General features: G+C 38.3%; 1 long non-coding RNA gene across 8 annotated transcripts in view; it reads left to right on the top strand.

Moving 5' to 3' along the window:
- The window catches only part of LOC109839649, a 12,146-nt gene extending 5,525 nt beyond the window's left edge, over positions 1-6,621 (top strand). For 4 of the 8 annotated variants that reach the window (XR_002246679.1, XR_002246680.1, XR_002246682.1 and 1 more), the window contains 3 exons: positions 2,228-2,688; positions 4,513-4,852; positions 4,932-6,621. This is a non-coding gene — a long non-coding RNA (uncharacterized LOC109839649). Of the gene's footprint in view, positions 1-2,227; positions 2,689-4,512 lie in introns of all 8 variants that reach the window. The other 4 variants (XR_002246678.1, XR_002246681.1, XR_002246684.1 and 1 more) reach the window with 4 other exon arrangements.

The raw sequence follows: 12,115 nt of genomic DNA, 5'->3' as shown, positions 1-12,115 counted from the left end.
CGGCGGGCGAGATGTAACTGAACAGAGTGAGTATTCAAAATTATGCATCAGGCTTCCTTCGTTCGTGTAGCAATGGAGAGGAGAAGGGCGGCGGATCGGATGACTGAGCGAAACGGCGGCGGGAGCGGGTGAAGTCGGCGGTGGCCTGAGCGAGGAGACTGGAGGTGTGGCGTTGCAGGAACGACGGGCCGAGATTGTGGGGGGTGGGAGGAAGCACTGAGGCGGGGCGTGCTGGTCTGCCGGAGGAGAGGACTCGGCGGTGGGTTAAATCTCCGGCCCGTCGCTCCCCTGCAACCACACCTCCAGTCTCCGTCCGCTCAGGCCACCGCCGACTTCACCCGCCCCGCCGCCCGTTTGGCTCAGTCATCGATCCGCGCCCTTCTCCTCTCCATTGTAACGAACGAAGGGAAAGCCTTGGATCTGATTTGATTTGTTCAGACCCCTCCCCCTTCCTACTTATTTGTTGGGTTAGTTTGGTTCAGATCCGAACCGAACCAAGTGGGTTCAGATCTGTTTATTTTGGGTTCATTTGTATTGATCCGCATTCGTGATTGCTCGATTCCGTTGATCGTTGGTGTATGGCTGATCCTGATGCTGATGACGGACTCGTGCAAGATCCAGAGACCGGCATCGTAGATTTACAACTTTCCCCGTGGTTTGATTATCAGTCATTCGAGAGCGTGTCCGAGTACGTTGAGCGTGTGACTCATCAGATCGTTGACAACGTAGAGAGTAGCTTGGGAATCAGTTCGTGGCATCGGCGTTTCCATCCAGATACACCGCTCCACCCGAATTACGTCGCTCTCGGAGGAGAACTTCCTCCCCTCCTTTTTGGCTATACGAACCACCACCCGAGGAGCCTCCCGTCGAACCAGTTCAACCCGACGAAGGTTCAACTTTCTTTCGCCCAATTATTTTCGGAACTGCTATTGCTTGCATGTTGCTATCAATATTATTATCGATCGTATTTGTGCTGTATTAGCTTGATTAAGTGAGCGAGCGAATCTGTTGCTAAGTACTTTTACTTATCTAAATATTACAATTTGAACTGTATTGAGAGAACGAATCATTACATTTATTTTCTGGATTATTTACAAAAGATTTGAACTTAGTACATTGCAACTTTTGCTTAAAACCCATCGAAAGCTACACTTTATTCTTGAGCTTCCTGCCTAGATCGATCGCTGATTTGGCGAAGCATTGTTGTCGTTAATCTTCATACCTGCATCACATTGTTTCGCATCATGTTGGTTTTGTTTTGGTTTTGTTGTTTCTGATTTTTGTATTAGTTTTGTTTTTTGGTTTTGGTTTTGGTTTGGTATTCGGTTTTGGTCTTTGTTTGATTTTGGTTTGGCTTGGATTTGTTTTGGCTTGGTTTGGTTTTGCTTTGGTCTTGGTTTTGGGTTGGCTTGGTATTTGGTTTGCTATTGGCTTTGGTTTTTTATGTCTTTTGGCTTTGGTATCAGTTTTGTTTTAGGGTTTGGTTTGGTATTCGGTTGTGGTATTTGTTTGGTTTTGGTATTGGTTTGGTTTGGTTTTATTTCTGTTAGGTTTTTGTTTGCATGTCATGAGTCGCTTCATGTAATGTATCCAATTTTTGTACGTTGGTTCATTGATGTTGTGTATGCAAGTATTAAATTGTCTTTTTTATTCTGACTTTACCTCCTGATGTTCGACCATTTTGACTTGGCCATATGCACTTCTTGCTGGTTTATTCCTATACATATTTCGCAAAATTTTCAACACCTTCCACGGAGGCCCATGAACTTAAAATAGATTTAATACTCATACATGACATAATATCAATTTCAGTCCGTGTATTCTCCCCCAATTTCTAGTTTTTGATAATGAGACCCCCAAAAATTGTAACAGGTAGTTTTCTCTTAGATCCATTAATAACTATAGAATTTTGGAATCCGTTGAATTATGACTAATTAAGTCAAAGCCTCTCTTTTGATTTACTTGCCGTGCTTGAGTGGAATTGCCCCATCATTGATGTACACAGTGTAGGTTTCCTATCTCTTCCTTTGTATTTCTTGTAGAGTTCCATATTTCTTCTATCAAATATGATTATCAGCTAATGCACTTCTATTCGGCTTCATAGTTTTATTTTTTGTTTTAATGAATAAAATTGTTGAAATTACGTTTTCTAACTTTTTGTCTATTTCATGGTTACTCCTTAAGCAATATGCCTTTAGTGACTCATGAGTAGTGTGAACGTCATCAGATTAGATGTCAGAGATAAGCGTCGCTTCCCAGGTCGGAGAATGATGCTGCCAAATCTCATCTTTGTTAAACTAAGCTAGAATCATTGGCATATGTTTAGAAGACTTGTATAAGGTACATTCTTTTCTATTTTCTTGCTCAATTTTGTTATAGCTATGATTTTCATTGTGATATTGTATAACTGCTTCAACTCCTTTCTGATAGTTGATAACTGATTTAACTTCTACATATTATGTTTTGGCAGTAGGAAATTTTCATGACCTTCAACCATTCATGCCAAGGTTTTAGTTCCCTGCACTAACATATTAGCTAAAGAGTTACTCAAAATGTTTTTGCTGTTTGATCTGCTTTATTATCTTATACTTGAGCAATTATGGACAAGAAACAGGAAAAAGCGGAGGCTTCAGTGGCTCCTGAGTTCATAGGGCTTGGGGGAACAACTCAATGCATAAGATGTACCAGGTTTCTTCTCTCTCCATAAATCTGCAATTATGATCTATAGGTGATTCCATATCAAAACCACATTTGAAACTTCATGCCTCTGTGTGTATATATATAGACACACACACACACATGTACAGACACGTGTGTGTATATACACACGCACACATGTATGTATGTATGTATATGTGTGTGTACACACATACATATATACATGTATATGTGTGTGTACATATACACACATATGTACACACACATAGACATACATATTTATATGTGTGTGTGTGTGTATACATGTATATGTATACACACACACATATATACATATATGTATATATTTTTTTATATTTATATATACATATATATATGTATCTGTACGTATATGTATGTGTGTGTACATACATACATACATAGGTATATGTGTGTGTGTGTATGTACACACACGTGAGAGAGAGAGTGTGTGTATGTATGTATATATGCATGCATGTTTGTATGTATGTATATGCATATGTACACACACATATATACATACATACATACGTATGTATATGTATGTATGTGCACACACACACACACACACACACACACACACACACACACACACACACATATATATATATATATATATACACACACACACACACACACACACACACACACACACACACACACACACACACACACACATATATATATATATATATATATATATATATATATATATATATATATATACTATAGTATTTCATATCATATAGGTTACACACCCACATATATAGTACATACGTATGTATACCTGTATGTATGTGTACCACCGGCATCACACATATAAATAATTATATATGATGCGGAGAACCGAGCTGCCGCAGGTGTCTGACATGTGACCCACACACCGATGTGACTATAGCGCCACATTGTCATCGGACTGTCAGCTCACCGGGGGGAGAAGACGCTGCTAGCTCTTCTCCATTTTTCTGATATATACACACACACACACACACATATGTATGTGTATGTGTGTGTGTATGTATTTATGTGTATGTGTGTGTGTATATATATATATACACACACACATATATATATACAGCTCTTCTCCATTTTTCTGATATATATATATACACACACACACATGTATGTGTATGTGTGTGTGTGTGTATGTATGTATTTATGTGTGTCTGCGCGCGCGCGTGTGTGTATATACATGCATATGTATATGTATTAGGTATGTATGAATGTACACGCACGCGCGCGCACATATATATAGATGAGCTACTCTCCACTTGCGCGGATAGGATCATTTGTCCAGGTTTTTGTTGAAAAGTTTCTGTGAGAGATTCGATTAGCATGTGAGTTGCTTCTAATTGCGTGTGAGTTGCAAGGGTGTGAGTCCCACTTATCTTAAACCCTAGCTTTAATCCTATCCACATTAGACTCCTTATCAGTTCCGACCATTCATTTTGACCTTAATCCCTCACCAAAGTCCTTTGCCGTTGTTCCCTACGTGAAATATTTTCATGTGCCCTCAAACCAGAGAAGTGATTCTCTGTTCGTACACATCAACCACGATCACCAGCAACACCCTCGCCCTGCCCGCCTCCTCCATCTGGACCGTCTCTTTCAGACATTACAACTACATCAACCAGCCCTTGACTTGGTCTCCAGCAAGCCTAAACTTCAACCAAAAGACCCTGACAACTTCCTTTTGTTGCTGTTTGAAGATTACCGGCCATCAAGCGGTGACTACAAACCCTCAACACTTTGATTTTTCTCCATGCAGACCTATTATATGCATACAGTTTCTATTTGAGTGTTCTTTTTGGATTTGATTGTTGCCTGATGTTGTAGGTCTCTGGCAAAGATCAGAGTTATAGGATCCAGCTGTTTGATGATTCGTGAGAGATTCTTGACTAATCAGCAAGGAATCAATTAATTTTAGACGTGATTCAGTCCATGCGATTTTGGATTTGACATCCTCGCCCCTCGTTGAATTCTAACCATAATTATAATTTTCATTGATTAGTTTTTCATTGCTATAGATTGTTAGAAATTCATAATTACTATGATTATTAAGATAACTATAGATCTCATTGCTTGTTTGCTTGGATTCAAATTGCATTAATAACCCTTTAGCGTCTTCTCTTGCGTGAGAAGGGCTAGAAGATTGCAGTCTCTTCACAAGTGGGAGGTAACTTACAAATATAATTGGTTAAAAATTTTCATTTTCCTCATTGATTGTAAATCATGAGTTCAATTTTTGATGCAAGGTATGGGGACCTCTACTGCCCCACTGAAGTCTAAGAATGTTGACCGAAGGGAACACAAGAAGAAAATAAGAAAGGGGCCTGAAGGATGTCTACTATTTCGTCTCATCCCAGTAGTAACAGAGATATTTTTATCGAATGAAGCTATTTTATGAAAGTGTGTTGACTGTTGATTTAATTTTTCTGCTTTAGTGAATGAAGTTGTAGCTAATAGTGGTAATGTTGGTCCTCTAATATCCGGAGGACACTGTTAGAATTTAAAACTATAACTCTCAACCCCTCACCACAGCTAATAGTTGTAGCTAATAGTGATATTTTTATTTAATGCTTTGTTTGGATGTGGGTGAATGAGGGGTCGGGGGAGGAAGTTAAATGGATTAACTTTGTTTGAGCTTTTTTTTAAAGGGAATGGAGGGAAAAAGAAGTAACAAATTTTACATCTCCTAACCTCCATTCTATATAATTTGGTTAACCCTCAAATTAGGGTGTAGAGGAGGTGAATTTTTGTGGACCATCATCATGCTACAAATCCAACGACTAAGAAATGATTCGGCTCCATTCTCTTTGCTAAACTCCCAAACATAATTATTACATTTTTTTTCTCCCCTTCATTTCCGTTCCTTTACATTGTTTTCTCTTCCCTTATTTCCCTTCCCCTCCATTAGTAAACTCCCAACCATAGCATAAAAGACCGGGGGACTGGTACTGGAACAAACATTGATGCTGCACAAATGTAAGGACGAAGGTGGCCTGAGAAACAATGTTGGCAATCGTTTTACATTATGTTTTCATGCATGTGTTGAACCTTTTCTTAAATTTACTTCAATGTTATTGGTGGAGTACTTGCCATTTTTTAAATTTAATTCTATTGTCAATAACACTGCTATAGAGTGAGGAACTAGACAGAAGTTTGAATATGGTCACTTTTTACATATTTTTAAATTTAACTTCAGTGCTTTACACCAGTGTTATTGATGAAGTAATTGCCATCTTGGATAATGTGAGCATTTATTTTACATGAACATATTTTCATGCATGTGTTGCCATTTTAGACAGTTTGGATCATTGAGTTATGTCTATACTTAGGAAGTCTATAGCAAGTGAACCCTGTAATATGTAACATTTCACAAGTTTAGTAAATAAATATTGACCTGATTTTCTACCAGCTTGAAAGTAGTTTTTTTTTTTTTGGTCGTTTTTGCTTTCCTTTGATCTGCAGCAGGTGATATTGTCTAATTTACATCCTTCAACCTGCCGCGTCATCGTCAGTGGACTCGTTATGGTTACCTTCTGTCCAAGTTCACTGCCGAGTAATGCTTACAACCAAAAGGTATGTCATAGTATATTTTTATTTATCTTTTGTGATTATTTACAGATTATGTCATACTCTATTCTTAGTTACTTTATATAGGAAGATGAACTCTTTAATTACTTTCTTTTGCATTCCTTGTGTTATGATTCCGAACACTGGGATTGTATTAGTATCCCGTGCACATTCAATTTGTCTTTCATAATGTTATATTGATGATACGATTTTCTCATTTCATATAAAATTGGGCATGCTATTGTTAAATATTATAGCAATCCTGAAAATCCAGTGATATATCTTTCATGATAGTAAAATTTTCATTGTAGGATTTTTTTTTGTTACTTCTCTATTTTTACTTAAATATGGTTGAGCAATATTTGGCTTGTCTGGAGGTAGACGGGAGGTTTGCTTGTCTGGAGTTTGAATTGGGGTTCTTTTAGGAGCATTGAAAGTTGAAGGGGGTTTCCTGATAACCCCTAAACTTAAAGGGAGGTATGTCTGAAAGTTATGTGGGGTTATTTGATAATTGTCCAAAGTGGGGTTTTCTAATGTTTAGCCTTTGATTGGTTTAAAGTTTTAGAGAGGATTGAAGTTGATTTGGGCGGAGAGACTAAATTTGTGGCAGTCTAGGGAGATGCTAAGATATGCATTCTCAAGGAATCCTGGGGTTTATAGCCAACAATGAAAATTGACCATTTTTTGGTCGACATTCGTAGAGTGTGCATCACAATTACAAAGAAATGGAACAAAAAAAAAATGCAGATGCAGAAAGTTGATAACTCATAATGAGTTTACTCATCAAAGTTCTCTCTTGTATCATTTTATTAGAGTACTTTTTTTAATTTCTCAAGTAAATCGTCTGTTCACTTTGTAAATATCTCATCGCTTCTCATCTTTACGTTGCAATATTTTAGCCTACTTGTCACAACAAATTAGAATAGTCAATGAGCTAAGATAATTATGTGCCCATCATGGGGCTCAACATGAGTTGGTCCTCCACATGCTACATTTGGTTACGCTATCAAGAATAGGTTGTTTGCGCTTTTGAATAAATTTTTATTTTTTTACCAGTGAGTGTATTTTATGTATATCCTACATCATCCATCTAATCAATTTCCTCGACGTTCCTAACTTCCATCACCAAAACTGCTTAATACTTGTTGGAACCACCTCACAACAAATTGCTAGAAGAAACGAATCTCATCGTCTTGCTTGCTTATTTTAGATTTCAGATATCTTCACTTCAATAGTTGACTGAAATACAAATTACTTATGATTGTTACCCTCAGCCACCCTGACGTCCGCTACTTGTTAGGGGCGTATTATTTGTTTTCTATCGAAGCTTAGCGTCATGAATACTTATGGTGCTCGTCACTGCTTGATTATTATGTATTTTCCATGAAAAAGCTTAGTGGCATGAACGTTACTCAGCTTGGTAGTATTTATTTGAGTTTTGCTACAGGGACCTAAAATATGGGAGCAACGGGGAGACATGTGAGGTCTCTCTCTCCTATTACATAATAAGCTGGTCATCATTAATGATGATCAGCTCATTATGCAATTGGAGAGGACACATCATGTGTTTCTCATGTTAGTTCCATATTTTGACTCCTTAGAGAATTCCTCTATTTAGTTTTTGCCCGGGCCCACGTAAAGCTCTCCCAGGTTCGATCCTGGATCAGGACGTGAAGATTAAGGGTAGAAATGGAAATTTCTGTAACTGATTAATTTATTGCGGATTTAGTTGCGCGCTGAGATCGGGGCTCGGTGGCCCCCCCTTAACTTACCGCTAGCGACGCCCGCGTGTCCTCGATCCAAATAACTCCTGCAGTTCCGGAAACACCCTTAATGTTTCCATTAGCGGACAGTGGTGTCTGAGATTATGAAAGCGCTCTCCATTTCTCTATTTTGTCCTTTTTTGGATTATAATTTAAAGAAGCGTCAGCTTTTTGCTGGCAGTTGTCTCATTTTGTTTAGGATTAGTTGCAAATGACCCGTGTGCTGTGGTCCAATTGTGCATGGACCCTTTTTTAGTTCTATTGGTGTTTGGTGTGATGGAACTCTTTATTATTTATACCCACCAAATGCGGATAGATCCAACGAGGAACCTTTTTTAAAAAAAAAAGTTATTATTAATTTTACTCATTTAATAGAAAAAACTTCACTCAGGCGTCTATAGCACAAATAAAATTATATAGAGAGGTACATCTGCACTCTGGCTATAATGTAGAGGGTCCATCTGAAGTTGACACTTTTATATGTTTGGTGGTTTTATACTATTGTTTCTTGGTTTGAGATTTGGGTGGTCCCCATGCTTCTTCACATGACACGCTGCCAAATCGAAAAAGATGAAGGAGAAAATGGTTTAGCTATGATTATCGAGATTAGAGCATGCAGATTCATTGCGATACGATGAGATCAATGATTAAGATTAATGATAAAGATTAATGAAGCTAAAAGTGAGTGGTTTTAGTATGAGATTCTTGACTTGAACATTTGTATGGTAATAGACTTTCAACCCTTAATAATTTAATTTATAAGATCAGAATCCGTATGTATCATCATATAATAGCATCAGCCATCTTTCTCTAATCCGAAAGAATGAACAAGTCGTAACAACTAAGGGTGCTAAACCGTATCCGCATCTGAGCAAATATCCGTAACCATATCCGATAAGGTTCGAATATGGTGACACCAATCTATAACCCATAGAATATGGCTACAGATATGGTTTTGTAGTGAAATATCCAGATTTGTATTCGAAATATCCAAATATATACTAGTCATATTGTTATGATAGTTTTAATAGTTAGATTTTGGATTTGAGGTTAGTTTTGACGATTAAGATGTATAATATTAGCTTTTTAGATATAATGAACATATTAATGAACTCTTTTGTATCAACTATATTTTTTTAATATTATCTAGTTTTTTCATATTCGTTTTGTATCCATCTGCATATCTGCTTATACATTCGCATATATATTCGTATCCGTATCCGATTCTAACAGATATGGAGATGAATTTTCCTTACAGAGATATATTTATATTCGTGTCCGAGATAATTAAGCGGATATGGATATGATAAGTATTATATCCGAGACATATCCGGTGCTTGTTTTTTCTGCTCCCTTTTTTGCCCTTTCTTAAGAAATATAAGATATATAAAATAGTGATAAGTACATCAGGCCGTATTCATAAAATATAGTACATGACTGCTCAAACTGAACGCCAAGCAAATTTTAATCACGGTCTAACCATCATCCAGTTGTCGTTTTCCTTGGGCCCTTCTTTTTCGGTTACCTTGGGCCCACTGAAGTGGAGGCCTCTCAGATTCGATCGAGGGCCGAGGACTGCGATGTAAAATATAGTACTTGATTAGTTGATTTACTGTTTTTAATTTCCTCCCCAGATTTATCTGTGAAGATTTTCGTTTTGCACGGGATTGGGGTTGGTGGTCCCCACAATCACAGATCACAAATTGCATAAAACACAAGACGTTTTCTACAGTTCCAAAAATGCCCTCAGTCTTTTCATTATTGGACAGGGTTGTCCGAGATAAGGAAGGAATTCTTTTTTGAATAATTTAAGGAAGGAAACACTTTGTAAGTTGATAGTCATGTTAATTTAAGCGATTCTTTTGTCTTAAAGACTTATACGCTCCCCATGCTTCACATGCACTCTTCAAGGCAGAAAATATTTTTTGAGGAAAAAAAATTTGTTCGATTCTTTGGATTAGTTAGTTTGTACTTTGTAGTACAACTGTAGATTTCCACCATCGGAGTTTAATTGCATGATCCATGGGAATATGCTGGTATGAATTGTAATGATAAAATAAGAATAAATGAGCTAATAAACTAGAGCTTTGTTACAGTGTCCCAAAATATGAAACCAAAATGTTACAGGTGAGGTGTCCCTCTCCTATTGCATAATGAGCTGGTCATCATTAATGATGATCAGCTCATTATGCAATAGGGGAATAGGAGGGGGACGTCTCACATGTCCTCCCTGTTGGTCTCATATTTTGGGTCATTGGGGAATTTTTTAATAAATTATTGGACTTTAGAATCTGAAGTCAATCGGTGTTTGATGTAATGATGAGAAGAAGTACATGTACACGCTTCAAGGGCTTGATGAAGATATTATTTAGTTAATAAAGATTTATTTTAGTTTTAAAGTCAAGTACTTCATTGAAAAAGCAAGATGATTCCCCTATCTTTGTTCTTCTTTTTAGTTTGTGGGTTTATTTTTTGGTTGGTTGGGTGGGGGTTAATGGAATCCCCCATACTTTATTCTTAAAAGCTTTGGGATGAATTTTACATAGGATACGCAGTAAGATTTTCAATATCACAAATAATGATTTGACCATACTGATTTTCAAGTCTATTAGAGGTTTTCAAAATCATAGTGATTTTTTGACATAATAATGAAAACATTGCATGATGTAAAGGTATTACTCTTGTAGATCATCTTAAAAAAAGTGTAGCTAGCGTACGCATATGGTCTAGCGTCGTGGGCTGCAGTGGTAATACTGCCCTCAAACCCTAGGTTGCGGTTCAAATCGTCTGAGATTACTTGGTAGTGGGCGCAGGGTAGGTGGGCCCCACTTACCATGGGGTTGTCTTGGTTTTTTTTGGTAGGGGGGAGGGGGTGGGGGGACTCGAACCTGGGGTACTCCTTTGAGTATCCTCCTACCACACCAAGGTTCCCCGTTATCGAAAAAGCAAATTAAATTGACCGAGGATTATGTTAACTAACTTTTTATCCTATGAATTTATTAGGGCAAAATGGTCAGATTGACATATTTTTTCGAGGCTTGGTACCATGTTGGTATATTTTCTTTTAGTTTTGTCAGATTGGTATGTTTTTTTTAACTCCGGCGTCATATAGGCCTTAAATTTGGTCAGGGTTACTGTTCCGGCGAAATTTAGTTACTGTTCCGACCAAAAATCCCATCAGCCCTGGTAGGAACAGTAACTCCGATCAAATTTAACGTCTGTATGATGCCGGAGTTGAAAAAAATATAACAATCTGACAAAACTAAAAGAAAATATATCAACATGTCACCAAGCCTCAAAAAAACATGCCAATCTGACCATTTTGCCAATTTATTAGTCTCACATATACGCTGATCTGAGATGCACACGAAGACCGTCTTTGCGTTGCCTACCTTGATGTGCATCATAGACTACATGCGTAAAGAGATTAAAAAAGAAATCGGCAGATGGGGAGCTCGCTCACGACCTTTTCAAGAAAGTAACGGCAGAAAAGGCCATCGTGGGAAACGACGGGGGCAAAATAGTAACTCCGCGATCAGATAGTTTACGCTCTCATCGCACGGATTTGATCTTAATTTCCTTTTTTTTTTTTTCCTTTTCTCTCCTCCCCCCACAAAACGGTACGTCTATTTTAATGGGCCATACGAATAGAGGAGGGGAGAGAGATCGACAGCGAGAAAGCAGCAGATCGTTGTTGCCGTTCTCTGCGACTGCTCTCTCTCTCTCTCTCTCTCTAAAACTGCTGGATTCTCTCTCTCTCTCTCTCCACTGTCCCATCTTTTTTTTTCTTGGAGCTGACGATTGAGGGAAAAGCTAGCTATATAGTGAGAGAGCTCGTCATAATTTCGATCCCTTCCTCCTCATCTTTTCGTCCGGCCCTCGTCGAAATGGGTATCTCTTTGTTCGATCTCGGATGCCCATTGACCCCCCTCTCTTCGTCTGCTCCTCCCCACAAAAAAACCGGGCCGATCTCTCGGTTTCCCTACGCTTAGATCGGTCCCTGGCTCCGATCCTCGGCCGGCCCTCTGCTTATGTTGTGTGTGGGGTTTGGGTTCCTTTCGAGGGAGAAGGGGATGATGATGATGACGACGGCTGATCTG

The sequence above is a fragment of the Asparagus officinalis genome, chromosome 4, assembly GCF_001876935.1.
Source record: "Asparagus officinalis chromosome 4, Aspof.V1, whole genome shotgun sequence".
Taxonomy (NCBI): Eukaryota; Viridiplantae; Streptophyta; class Magnoliopsida; order Asparagales; family Asparagaceae; genus Asparagus; species Asparagus officinalis.
This window is presented reverse-complemented; position numbering and strand designations above follow the sequence as displayed.